The 14,476-nt window shown below is 36.0% G+C and overlaps 1 protein-coding gene across 4 annotated transcripts in view; it reads right to left on the bottom strand.

Moving 5' to 3' along the window:
• LOC112054591 (homeobox protein homothorax) overlaps positions 1 to 14,476 on the bottom strand; it is a 430,497-nt gene that overhangs the window by 218,785 nt on the left and 197,236 nt on the right. The window lies entirely within an intron of this gene.

Below are 14,476 nucleotides of genomic sequence, written 5' to 3'. Positions count from 1 at the left end.
GGCTCACATGCCGGCGTGCAATTATTGACGGCTGTTTTGTTTTCGAATTGCCGCATTAAGTTGGAATTTTGATCTTTTCCAAATGGGAGCCAACGTGGATATGCGTGTGTTTACTGTTTACCTGCTGTCACGAAAGTGGCTTGTCAAATTCACAACGGATAAATACGTTTTGTTGAACGAGCGACGACCCCGGGATAAGTAGACGCCGCTCGTCAAAATAAAAATAATTGATACTAATTTTCACAAAATGGCATAATGTGTTACGATTTTTGCGGTTAGTGAGGTGAACCTCACTGGAATATAGGTATTGTTAATTTTAAATGGCTACAATACAATAGTGTTTATGTTTTTAATAAAAAGAGTAACTGCTAAAATTGCTGGCTCTTTTGAATTCATTTTTGATTTGATTTGAATCATGTTAATAATATCTAAAATAGAATCTGTTCATACGTTTTTACTCTGATGCGGTTATAAAAAAATAAAATGATTATTGGTAGGCGTTAGCTCAAACCTTGGGAATAGAAATCTATAGTAATATTATAAAGCTGAAGTTTGTTTGTTTCTTTGATTAAACGCGCTAATCTCAGGAACTACTGATCCGATTTCAAAAAATCTTTCAGTGTTACATAGGCCATTCTACGAGAAAGGCTATAATTTATCCCCATATTCCTACTGGAACGGAAAACACGCGGATGAAACCGCGCGGCGTCAGCTAGTAGAACTATAAAAAATTAAAATATATAAAGAAAACTCAAGTGAAGGATACAACGATAGTAGTTAGATGTTAGAAAATATACTATGTGATCAACACTTCTTATAAAATATGGAGTGATAACAAAAATAAAAATCTCCTAACATAATATCTTTAATCGTATCTAATCTTATGGATTTTCCAAACCCAGATCAATGTAGAGCCTTGCCACAACATTCGTACACTATCAAAACGTTATCAAATTCAGTTAAACAACGCAATTTATCTATAACAACACTATTATTCGGATTCGTTACCTATAAACAATACAAGATTATATTAGCAAGTTAATTTAATTATCGCGAAATAAACTATCAACTAACAAGCACTGTAATTGGTTATCTAATAATTTCCAATCTCGGTTAGCGCCATGTGATACTGCCCTTATCCCGTTGCGTGTTCAGAGTGGGGGTCGCTCTTAATAAGACTTGTATATATACAATAATAACTGAATTACATCACAACGTATTTTCAACTTTATTGTGTATAAAATAAGGATTATATCACTAGTGATGTAAAGTCGAGACGCGGGTTATTTATATATCGTGACCACGAGTTTTGACAATTCGTACGGGTAAGGTGGAATGTTGGTAACGGGAACACGCTGTATAAGCGATAGATACGACGGATCTTTTAGATTTCATACTAGCTTCTGTTTGTGACTTTGTTTCGTCATTCGATTGGGTTAGGCCAATAGTCCACCACGCTGGCCCAATGCGGATTGGCAGACTTCACACAAGCAGAGAATTAAGAAATTCTCTGGCGTGCAGGTTTCCTCACGATGTTTTCCTTCACTGTTTGAGACACGTGATATTTAATTTCTTAAAGTGCACACAACTGAAAAGTTGGAGGTGCATGCCCCGGACCGGATTCGAACCCACACCCTCCGGAATTGGAGGCAGAGGTCATATCCACTGGGCTATCACGTCTCTCTCGACTCTCTTGTCTCTCTCTCACGACTTTGTTTGGTTAGACTTAAAGTGCAATACAATAAAACAGAGTCTAAGTGCGTTTCGGGCCACGCAGATTGTAGGGTTCCGTCATTTTTGTTTTGTAACTAATTTTAAACAAATTATATAACTTTTCCGAATAAGTTGTAAGTAGGCTGTGATAGTTTTTATGTTAACTTCCTTGCTCGTTCTTTCGTGATTTTTTCACACACCCATAAGCGACCATTTTGACTTGACTCTGAAAACTATTTACCTCTTAAATTAAGTAATTTGACATCAAAAATAATATTTTAATAGTATAAACGTGTGCCAAGTTTCATCAAAATCTATTAAACTGTTGTCGCAAACACATACAAACATTCACTTTGATAATATTAGTAGTGTGCTAGAACTTAGATTTCTAGTGAGTCCGATGCTAGGCCGTGACATACTTATTGTTTATTCTATAGAATGTTGTACCTAAATTGTCAAGTAGTTTGTTTGACATGGTTTTTTTTTCGATATCGACGTAAACTTTATAATTATGCGATATTGTATGATAATATAATACTTGGTTGATTACACCTCCCTCATAACAAAAAATTGACCGAAATAGTTTAGTATATGAATAAATATAATATCCTAAGTTGGTATTAATTCGTATGTGAATTTATTTTTTACGCTGTCAAGCCTAAACCTATTTTAAAAATTCTTTCACCAACAGAAAGCTACATTATCAGCGAGTAACATGTGGTAAATAACATAACATAACATAAACGTGACAAAAATTGATGGATGGATGGATGGATGTATGGAAAAGAAATGATCGACAGTGTATCCTGGTACCATCGGGTACAAGCGATAATACCAGGATTGCATAAGTTATGAAGTAGATAGGCTGCAATGTATTGTTTTTATCTAAAACAACTGCTATATTATATTGGCTGTGTGTTTGTTTTTACAACACTTACAAACTAATGGATAGATTTTGATAACATTTTCGCAATGCAGTATTTTTTTTATTGTAATCAAAGTAAGGAAAAACCACTCCCATCTCCACGCAGCCAAAGGGTGCCGTCCACTAAGTAAAAAATAATTTAAATATTGGATTTGACTTCTCGCTACGTTCTCCTAAGCAAATGTTCGTGTAAGCTACATCTGTCACTAATAAATAAGTCATCAAAAATAGAAAGGCAGACAGACAGACTTGGGGGAATCAAATCCCTGAAGGGCCCCGTAAGTAATGAACAAGTCATGTACGGGATGGTACCAGGGCCGCATGAGCTAGTCGCAGGCGATATCGGCGGTACAAGCGATCGCACTTAACCGTCACTTACGTATCACGTCTGCAGCGCTATCATTCAGCGTCGCGCGCTGCATTATAGACCGAGAGACAGTTAGAAGATTTATCTAATAACTTTATAAGAGCAGTTCGATTATGCAGTTCGCCGCGCCGGCCCGGTAAACGGCTTTATCGATTTAGATACAATTTCGTATTTAGATACGACTTTGCTTTATGCATTTTTAATTAACCTATCTACAAAGATCTTTCCCGAAAAAGAAAACAAAAAATTATGTATTTTTTAACCGACTTCCAAAAAGGAGGAGGTTCTACGTTCGGCTGTATGTATGTTTTTTTTTTTTTTTTTTATGTATGTCCAGCGATAATTCCGTCATTTGTAGACCGATTTTGAAAATTCTTTTTTTGTTGTGAAGGGTTTGATTCCAGGGTGGTCCCATTTTTTTCATGTCAGGATCTGATGATGGCATCCTGGAGAAATCGAGGGGAACTTTTGAAAATCGTAGAGACGGCTAGTGCGTTTGTTAGTGTTTCCATAAGGTATTTTAAACCACTACAATTTTATTAAGGTCTGGAGTTGGTCTGATGATGGAGCCGATACACAGACGATAGAACTCGTCCACGATTTACAGCAGGTACCTTTTGTTTGGGCTTAATTTATTTGTATTGATGAGAACTTTCCACCTAGATGGGTTGTGACTGTATTAAGGGTCTGATGATGAAGACGAAGGACAGTGAAGAGAACTCCTCGACGGTTCACAGTAGCTACCTTGTGTTTGGACTTGATACATTTGTATTGATGAGAACTTTCCACCTAGATGGGTTGTGACTGTATTAGGGGTCTGGTGAAGAAAACGAAGGATAGTTAAGGGAACTCCTCGACGGTTCACAGTAGCTACCTTGTGTTTTGACTTGATAATATTGTATTGATGAGAACTTTCCACCTGGATAGGATATGACTGTATTAGAGGTCTGGTGATGAAGATGAAGGAGAGTTAAGGGAACTCCTCGACGGTTCACAGTAGCTACCTTGTGTTTGGACTTGATAAATTTTATATTGATGAGAACTTTCCACCCATATGGATTGTGACTGCATAGGGGGTCTGGTGATGAAGATGAAGGTCAGTCAGTGCACACTCAGTAGGTGTGCTAACACTAAAAATTTAAAAAATAAAAATTTTAATAAAAAAAATTCAACCGACTTCCAACTCAAAAATTAACCTAAACTAAAAAGCAAAAAATAACATCTTACCTATGTGCTACCTTCTGATCAGTTTGAAGGCGGTGCCAATCCAGTGTCATGTTTTAATTAAAGCTGTTTCTGAAAGAACCACAGAAATTGTGTAATTTAAACGGCTTGAATTAAAACATCACTGGCTTGGCACCGCCTTCAAACTGATCAGAAGGTAGCACATAGGTAAGATGTTATTTTTTGCTTTTTAGTTTAGGTTAATTTTTGAGTTGGAAGTCGGTTGAATTTTTTTTATTTAATTAACCCTCTTCGTATTGTATCTCAAAAAGGTAAGTATGTTATAGCACTTGTAAATTTAAAATGAAAAATAAAGACTCTATGGTAATGTGTTGCAGTGCAGGTATCTTCAACGAAAAAAAAAACCTCCGCTCAAAACCTCAGAAGTGACCACGATATACTAAAACCTATACTTTATGTAGTGTGAATCAAAACGTTTATAGATCTAAATTTATGACGAAATATGATTTGTACGGAACCTTCGGTTGTCGAGTCCGACTCGCACGGTTTTTCAATGTATTCATGAATAGGGAAATGTAGCAGCGGTCTTCTCCACTACATTATACTAATAGCATTAACAACTGAGTCTTAGGGCCATAAATCATTTCTCTATATCTATCTCGCTTGCACTTATGGGTCTTATGGAGCCGTCTAGTGAAGGGTGTAACAATGAAAGACATATTATCGATAAGTAAAGTTTATTATCGTATCTTGTTCACAAAATTAAAAAAATTAACAATATTTGATTTAATATAATACATATTTCATATTATATAATTATTAACTAAATAAAATTAATCTTCATCTGAGTCTTCATCATCAGAATCTTCGTCTTCTGCCAAATTTATTATATATTAGTATCCATAGTGCGCAACGAGTAACACATGAATGTATTTATTTAATTGCAGTAAACACATTTATAGCAAAAAAAATACGCAATGCAATTACATTAGAAACCGACCAATCAGAATCGTCCAAATCATTATTGACTCATCATTAGCACGTGCGCAGGTAGCCGTTTATCGATAATTAGGGTGCGCAGGTAGGCGCGCTGCACATTCCTATCTTTTTTGACTTTTATGACCGGACGACTCAGATGATAATGCGCATACTATAGTATCACGTCTGCAGCGCTATCATTCAGCGTCGCGCGTTGCATTAGCGATGTCGCCGGCCGATAATTTATTGGACACCTCCGCGCGGCCATGCGCGCCTGGTCACTACGGCGCTGATAGCGTGCTTGATTAAAAACACCCTGATAACCTAATGGGGTCCCATCTTCCTACACCGGCAGAATCTTATGTAAATAACCCAGGTGGGTCTCAAGGGTATGGAGAGGTCGGTACTTTTGACCATATTTCCAAGAATTAAACAAATTACGCAAAATTACTTAACAACTAGCCGATATTTGCGATTTTCACTATCACGCGGGATTTTTTTTAGTTTTTTGAGATAAAAAAAAAAGATTGTTACTGATTATTAGGTAAACAAAAGTAGTGGGTGATTGAGTAACAAACTTTTTTTATTCGTAGGATAATCATCAACGTTGCATCCTAGTGGATGAAATGGTATTCTGCTGTTTTTTTTATTTAGTATTAGTAAAATTAACCCCTAAATGTACATCCGATATTTTAGATTAAGAAAAGAACACATGGGTAATACGTCATTATCATTACTAGCATGGGCTAGTATTATATAGCTATTCGGCTCACTGCTAAGCTCGAGTTTCCTCTCAGAATGAGAGGGGTAATAATGATAATACATAGGTAATTATATTTTTAGCACAGAACCCGTAGTTTTTGGATTCCTTTTAGGTACAGTTACTACTAGAGTAGGTAGGTAGTATCATTATAGAAACTCATTTAAAACCGCGGATTGGCCCGCATTTAAAACCAACGTCCATTGTCGAAGTAAATGAAAACGCACACCAATAAGTGAATTATTGACCATTAAGCATTGGTGCATGTACTCCGAAATGACAAGCATTGTAAGCAAGCTCCACATAAAATTATATAATGAACTAATACCGTCGACCCTACGAACAATGGGCCCGTTAATTGGGCCCTTTGTCCGCCCGAATAGAAAATTTCATGTTCAAGCTCACAGTCAAAATGGCGTAATTTCGTTTTATTGCGCCAGTTTTAATGTAAATCACTCTGCTTTGGTACCGACTCACTTGGATGCGTCTAATGAATTTAATTGCAAATTTTCTGCGAATTTCAATATTTTACTTCTTTGCCTTAGAATAATTTTGTACTAAAATAATGCTTTAGGTGTACATATATATTTCTAAAATTAATAGAACACATATTCTAAAAGAGGTTTATTACAAGAAGACCTTTCTTTTGTCGACTTTTGTCGATTATTATTAAATTAATAAATAATTACAACAGGTATTTATTTATTATATGTATACACTTTCCATTAAAAAAAATCCAACTTGTACAATTATTATTTACGTAATCTGTGTTGATAATAAATATAATCATTTATTCCTAATGCTAATTAAATAAGTAATCACAAGTACAATTAAAAATAGAAATAGTAGTTGAGTACCTATTGTCTACTTATTTAATCTTTAATCTAATTTTTTTATTGGTGATGTAAAAAAATCTACCATCCTCCAGTGACGGGTTATGCAAAAACGTTTCTCTCGATTTCTGTGCACTGTCGAAATATTTTTTTAAGCGCGAGTAAAAAAAAGGTTTGTTTACTTTTACAATTTAAATTTCGAACACGCGATCCGAAATGCGGAAAGAAAAACAGTTTGTTATGACGTGTGTCGCGGTAAAAGTAAAGTTATTGTTCCATTTTTAAATTCGCTTTCACGGCACCACCTTCTATTCCACGTTTCCTAGTAGCACGGGATTCGGCGTGGCGCCTTTGATACGCGATCGTTTAGTAACGGCATTGCCTGGAACCGCTTGTTTGTTTGTCGGGGCTGTAAAACTGTTACGAATCGTAAACGGTCGTGTGTGGTCAGCCCTTACGACGAATCCCGAACAGATGTACGGAGATCAAAAGACGCGGGGGCGATAAAAAAAGTTAATGTGCATCACTAGTAACAACTCAGTACTGGAAAATTGATGTCAATAGACTTGCTGACTTGGATTGGGCCGACATTCCGTGCGATTAGAAGTTATGTGCAATCAAAGTATGCAAGCTTTTACAACCTAGACATGTTTGAATCGATCAAAACTGTTCTTGGACCATAATACCAATTACCTACTTGTACTTATAAATACTGTTACTTGTGTGTATACGCGTTTAATAGCTCTCTTCCCTATTGATCACATTCATGTAGATGTATCTAAATATACTTACATTAAAGCTGAAGATTATGTTTGTTCCAAGCGGAAGTAACTTTTTTAAAAATCAATATTTAAGGAGGGAATATTTCACGTCACGCTACATCACACTTAGATTTCGTTAAAACTAAACGATGGTCGACGAATTACCGAAAAAAAGGTAGTCACTAGATATTGCATTCAACACAGTCAATGTCTTGGTAACTTAGTTTAAACTCGTTAGGTTAGGTAATTGGGTCCAACTAAGTTGGTTCGTCTGTCAGCAAGTGTCTATTCGGAAGCGTCGCTCGTCCTGTATTTTCCTTTTTCGCTCCGCGCCATATATTCTCCCTTAACGCAGCGCGTGAGGGGCGGGAAATAACATTCCCATTTACCAGGTATTTCCCCGTCCTCCATATTGGCAGGATTTGTTGAGCCGCGTCGCGCAATCATTAGCCCGCGGAATCCTCTACATCTCCCTGATGCCCTGGTACCTATTGGTTAGACTATTGGAAAATTCTCCGGGATTTGCTTTTCCCCCGTTTCCATGTGTTTGATGTACATAAAATATGCGTTAATGTTATTTTTCCTTAAATATTTAATATTTATAATGTACCTATTATAAGATACGTAGCTATTACTTCTATACTATTATAGATTAAACTTTTCGAACACCTTTTAACCAAAAAGCTCTAATTACTGAGGTTCTAAGATTAAACCTTTGAATTTTTGAATGCACTCATAGATTATATGTTTGATTCCAGCAGGGAAAACAAGAATATCAAATTGTGAATGAAGACAATAATCAAGGGCATCTGAATAAGCAATGTGCTCATAACATCTGCAATTATATCTCTAATACTCCATTATCAAATGTAGCGCAATGCCGGGGCACGGGCGATATTAACCGGGATTACCGGATCTACCCGTATCCCCGGATGCGGGGATTTGCCCCGGGATCGGGACCAGAAATGATAAAAGATATGCCCCCCGGATACACTGCGCACTACCTACCGATAGATGATAACGCAGAGCTTTTGATTTGCGAACAGATTTGTATGTGTAGATTAAGTTTAGCTTGGCGTCTCTACCCTGCCTATGTCAAGGAACATTGTCTATTCATGGTTTTCTACATCTTTCAAAGCTTTTAGTCCAGTGGTTAGCTTAAGTGACTTCGTATATTGAGCTAAATAAAAATAAAAAAAAAACTGAGACAAACGTTATCACTGTATGCCCACCACTGGTGCAACGTGGTGCGCATAAGCTCTGAATCCTTCTCCTAAAGTTATAGAGGTCCTGTAATGACCCTTTAAAATAAACTGATAATGATGATCAAGTCAAATCAAACAATAACCACATAATGTTTTCTATACAATAACTCAATAAATCAAAGGCCTAAATAATTCGTGCGTAATTTTCCATCCCCGTGTAAAAACTGGCATAAAATATAGCCTATTACGCACTGCTAATGTAGTTTTTCATTAGTTAAAGAATTTATGCCGTACAATCCTAGTTTTTTTTTTTTGGGCGAGCGCAGGAGATTCTAAAGTCAAACAGTGACTCTTTAAGGGCGTTTCCTGTTTGCAAAAAGCAAGTAAATATTCAAATTACTTCAAACATAAATTTCCAAATAATTAGTAAACTAGTTGAAAACCCAGTGGTTCCTCACAAACTCTCCACCGAAGATACAATAACACGAGCGAGGTAGAAACAAAGGCGTTTTCTCGGAAGGGCCGCGAGCCTTTGATATCGCTCTAATAACAAATAGACAATGCTTCCTGCGCAAGCGCATTGTTTGAGCGGTGCGTTACACGGACACCATGCTGCGGTAACCAAATCACGGACATGCTAACAAAAGATGTGTATTTCATAGGTGCAAAGACACTGCTTATCTAGATAACAAACCATGACGCTTATATAGCATTCGCATGAATTTAGTTTTACACAAATACCGTATGAGCCATGGATTTTTCCGGAATTGTTTAAGCCAGTGCGTTACTTGGTCGCCAGGCTGCAGCTAATAAGACGCCGACAATAAATACTAATACATTTGCACTTCATAGTTGCAAAAATATACTGCTTACCTAGATAACAAATTATGAACCTATTAGAGACAAATTAAGATTCATACATTTTTCCGGAGCTTTTTTCCAAGAAATATTCAGCAAATTTTAAGTTCGGATTTGGGTAGTGTTAAAGCCTCAGAGAGCTTGTTAAGTTAAACCTCGGTTATTTTCATAAATATCTGATTAATATAATCGTTACAGAATCCAAAATTGCCCATCGACCTACTGTGAAGAAGCGTGATGGATCAAACACCATTACAGAATTACACTATCAAATATACTACTTATGTTATTCAAATTTAATAACTAAATTAGTTTTACGATGTAAATGAAAAAGTCAATTTAACAATTTTAATAAAATCCAATCATGGAATAATTGTGACAATGATCATTAAAGGTAAGGATGTTCCGGAATAGTCCCACGTTATGGGAATCGTTTGGTCACCATATTCAATATAATGGCAAAGATTTATTTTCGTTCATCAATCCGATATAGAACGTAACGTGTATCGGTTCACAGAAATATTCCCACTGTTTATGGATTCAGAGAAAGTTTTATTATTAGGAGAAATTTCGTTGTCGTTCAGTTCACAACATAACAAAATGAATTTTATTATAAGGTTACCAGAGTTCTATTTTGTTTGTTATCTAATGGATGTAACAATGCTACTGCATCTTAGGAAAAATGTTAAAAAGCTGTAACTTAAACTGTTCTTTTACAAAGCATTAGGTAATTAAACATCAGTTTATCTAAACGTCCGTGAATTTAATGAAACAACGTATACGCAACGTGAATTGAAAGAAAAAACCTGACTGAGTTTGGACCAAGGCATGTTTGAAACCCTCGTAACGTTATTTCTAAGTTTTCGACTAATTATTACCACCATTATCTTTTAATACCTGACGTTTCGAAAGTGCTTGTAAAGTAAGCTTAATTAAAATAAATGAATATTGACCATTGACAAAGAAAATAGTGAGATGGTCTACTTATAGCATTTTTTGACTCTGAATGCAACTAATAATTTGGGAGGGAGGGATTCAAAGATGATGAGGACATGAGACACAAACGACCTCTTTAACATTTCACCCGAGTCACAGGGTGGTTCACAAATCTATAAATACCAGTAATTATATAAACGAACTACCCAGACATTTGAAAATATCCACGTTAATCACACAAATATTTTTCCAGTTGTTGGAATGAAGCTTTGGATGCAAAAGACAGGGTCGGCCGCTCGTCCGTCAAAAAGCCAGCAGTAGCACAATGTTTATTCAATGTTTCAACCATTTCACGGAACAGTAGTTGACACAGCATTATCAGGAGATTAGCTAAGACGGGAGGCGGAGAGGCGTCGTAAAGATAAACGCTTGTTTTAATACCATAACTGTTTGACGTTTAACACGGTGTCTGATAACAAGCTTTGGACTCTAAGCATGGGTGCATGAAACTGACCCAGTTCATTTATATGAAATGCGAAATCTTTCTGAAGTTCTGAAGTACCGACAAAGACGTACCGCCAAGTGATTTAACGGTACGATGTCGTGTAGAAACAGAAAGGAGTGTGGATTTCATCCTACTCCTAACAAATTAGCCCGCTTCCATCTTAGATTGCATCATCAGGTGAGATTGTAGTCAAGGGTTAACTTGTAGAGAATAAAAAAAAATAAGTAGTTTGATTTACAAATTATATTGTTACTGAAGTCAATGCAAAATTTCTTTCATATTTCAGTTATTGAATTGAATAGATTAAAATTCATTAATTACAAGTTGTCTTAATTTACAAGAGCTTTTGACAAACAAGTTTGTTTATTATACTTGTATGTTACTCATATCTGGTCACTAGTTCAATGTAATAAACAAATAGGTAGTTTATCTGATGTTAACTATCGCCTATAAAAATATCCTGCCATGTCAGAATACCTATAAAATTTTGGACTAAAATCATTCAAATACAAATGAACGAAAGAAATAGGCATGGTGAAAGTGTACTTCCCTGGGAGACCGGCGTTTCTTTTTGCAAATAATATAACCTTTCAAGACTTAGACAGCCATATCTTCAATAATAAATTAGTTGTTTTAAGGTTCAATAAATGATGGTGATGACTAGTTTATAGTTGCAACACTGTTTAATTATATTTGTTCACGGTATAAATGCTTAAGACCTTCGTCTATTATCGTTGTCATCTAAGACGCCGTCTTTATTGTACGTAGCACTCTCGTAAAATCGCCTTATCAGCAGATAGATAAGCGTAAGCAGCGCTATTCTGCGGTTTTGATCTTAAATCTCTAGACAAATAATTTTGAAACCGATGTGTACATTTATATTGTCTGATGAATACAATTTGCATTGTTGAAATCTCTGATTGTAGAAATATCCCTTCACAATAGCGTTTCTCCAATATTCATAACTTAATCAACTTAGTTGTAATTTCTCTGATGATGGCTTTGTATTCAGCAGAAGCAAAAAGTACTAGCACTATATAAAATGCTAAGACGTTAACCGTTTGATCTTTAGTCTTATTAACACATTAACTTTCTAATGTCATGACTGTCTGGTATTCCTATTCCATGTCGCACGCAGACTTACATGACAATTCGAAACAAAGGAACTATTTTAAGAGCTGACACTCCATAGTTAGTTGACCTAAAATCTCAGGATAAGAAACATGGTGTGTCAAAACAATTATCCTTGTCAAACGGATGGAGTTGTTTTGTTGTGTTGAGAATCTATCGGACATCTAAAGAGGATCATTTCAGTAGACAGCTAAGTGCATCATTTGAGTTGTCTATTAGCAAGATGGATCGACACAGCTTTGTTCTACTAACTCGGTTCGTATGTGACTCACTTGAAGTTTCTGCCATATCTCAAATGCGACGTAAGAGCAAATATTAGCTTATTTTTTAGTAAAAAACATATACACATTGACGATCGACAGAATAAACATTAATCGATCAAAAGTTAGGCAAGAAAAAATTTATTTCCTTTCATTAGTTTTAATATTTTTCATTGAGTTGTGTGTTTTACGTGCTTAGATTTTAAGAACACTATCTTCTTCTTTTCTTTTTTGAGATTAAGTAGTAGTTCTTTGTAATTGACAACCTAACCGCTTATAATGATGAACCGCATGATTTCTCTAAATATGCTGAGGACAATATTTAAAAAAATACTCTTGTTGAACGGTTAAAGGTCTAGAGTCAGGACCCTTGAAACACGCTAACTTCATAATCTAATAAACTCAAACTTTACAAAAAGAGGGTCTAACTTAACTAAAGGAACCTCTCACTCCATATGTCAGAAGCAACCTATAAAATAGTATTCTTTGAATACCACAACACTATAGTAAAACACACTAAAATGGCAAGCAAAAACACTTTCACAATCAAGCTCAAGCATGCACATTACAAACACGTTCTAGTACATTATCAGCACCAGTACCAGGCAGCCATAAGTCAGCAGCAGCTAATAAAGACGCTTGCACCTCGCATGTGCGCTAAAACGCTGGGCGGGGAGCCCCGCCCCGGCGGCTTTTAGCGAGACTCGGGCTTTACTACGTTTCGTTTTACGATCAACATTGTATTCTTGCGTTCCAAATTAGTTTTGTAGACAATCGCGTGTCTTGCTTACTTCAAAACGAATTGAAGGTAACTCTCACAAAAAAGTTAATTTAATATCTAATGTCATTAGACTAATAAGGGTGCGGTATGAATTCTGATTTAATTTTTTCAACTGTTTATTAAATGTTAATTTTCATTGCAATCAAGGTGCGTCTACTTAAGGTAATAATAAATATGTACTGGATGACGAACCGCTAAATATTTATATGCTGTGTAAAATGATCAGCAAAGATATCTTTATTGGTAACTTGAAAAGCAAAATAATATCATCCACAAAGTAACCAAAATGTGATCCAAATCGTAACACCGGTTCTCGAGTTGTAATCGAACTTCCAAACAGTTCATGGAGGAGAAATCCCCTAATGTCGACACAAGAATAACCTAAGGACCAAAATCCCGAGATAAACTTGCCTCAAGAGCAAAGTTAATAGAAGAATAATGAAACAATTACCCGTATTGAGGTTCGCGTGAGGTACCGTGGGGTGCATTCGACCCCAAACGGAAAATAATTTTGATAGACACTTCGCGTGCGTTAACCAATTATCGCAGTAATTGGTATTTGGCACATTATCGACGGTGCTGGGCGGTTCGACGCCTCCCTGTGTTGTTTTTATCTCGTTTTTTCGCTATTAGAATGCAATTTGTGAGGTCCCCACTCCTTAAAAGTTGTAGTTGAATTTTAAAATTATGTTGCACACATCCTCATTTAAAATGGTCTGCTTTTTGGAGTGAAATGTGAAGATCTGCATCCATTTTTTTTATTCGCTATTCGCACTGCAAAAGTTAGGACTTGTCCTTCCAGTGTCTATGTTGTGGCCACCTACAAATTCAATCACCAAGGCGAGAGTTGCATCTTCTAGGTAAGCACACTCCAACTTGAACTGCATTACTGCTTTCCATCGCGCGTAGCTCTTTAGTTCACCTCCGTAACTTCGTTCGTCCTAAGACCTCCTTAATCCGGCCCTGTCGCAAAATCCGCTCTTAGAGGACGTCTACCATTGCCAAATAATTTTGTACATCAAGCGGTTTTCGATATTTCGTAATGACCTTTCGCTTTTATATGATTCTCATATAAAAAATATAGATTTATACGATGTTTTCCTTCACCATTCAACAAATAGAATTTTTCATTGAGTTTTAATGATTTTCCAAAACCTTCCAATCAGAAAATCCTTGAGCAATACAATTTTTTGATTACAATTCACTAAAGGCGTTGTATTCATATTCCATAATTGATAATCTTTTTTACATAAAAATGGAACCGACTTCAAAGACATA

The sequence above is a fragment of the Bicyclus anynana genome, chromosome 21, assembly GCF_947172395.1.
Source record: "Bicyclus anynana chromosome 21, ilBicAnyn1.1, whole genome shotgun sequence".
NCBI classification, from domain to species: domain Eukaryota; kingdom Metazoa; phylum Arthropoda; class Insecta; order Lepidoptera; family Nymphalidae; genus Bicyclus; species Bicyclus anynana.
Note: the sequence above shows the minus strand (reverse complement) of the source record. Positions and strands in the feature narration are given on the sequence as shown.